Source organism: Penaeus monodon, chromosome 25 (genome assembly GCF_015228065.2).
Source record: "Penaeus monodon isolate SGIC_2016 chromosome 25, NSTDA_Pmon_1, whole genome shotgun sequence".
In the NCBI taxonomy this organism is placed as follows: domain Eukaryota; kingdom Metazoa; phylum Arthropoda; class Malacostraca; order Decapoda; family Penaeidae; genus Penaeus; species Penaeus monodon.
In genome coordinates, this window is record NC_051410.1 from 30,194,077 (window position 1) to 30,194,317 (window position 241).

Consider the following 241-nt stretch of genomic DNA (forward strand, 5'->3'; position numbering starts at 1 on the left):
ATTACGTGTGTGTTTATATGTATAGAATGACGGTACTGGAATAATGCAAGTTTTATGTTCCCGACTTTCGTAAAAGACTTGAGCAGTTGTGTATAGGAGCTGCATATAGCTTCATGAATAATGTACAGAGAATTTTAAAAAGTACAGTAAAACTCTTATTCGTCAGTTCTCTTAAGTTTCTTAAAGCGGAGTAAACTTGATTCATGATCTTCGTAACTTTAACTAACAGAATATTTATCTC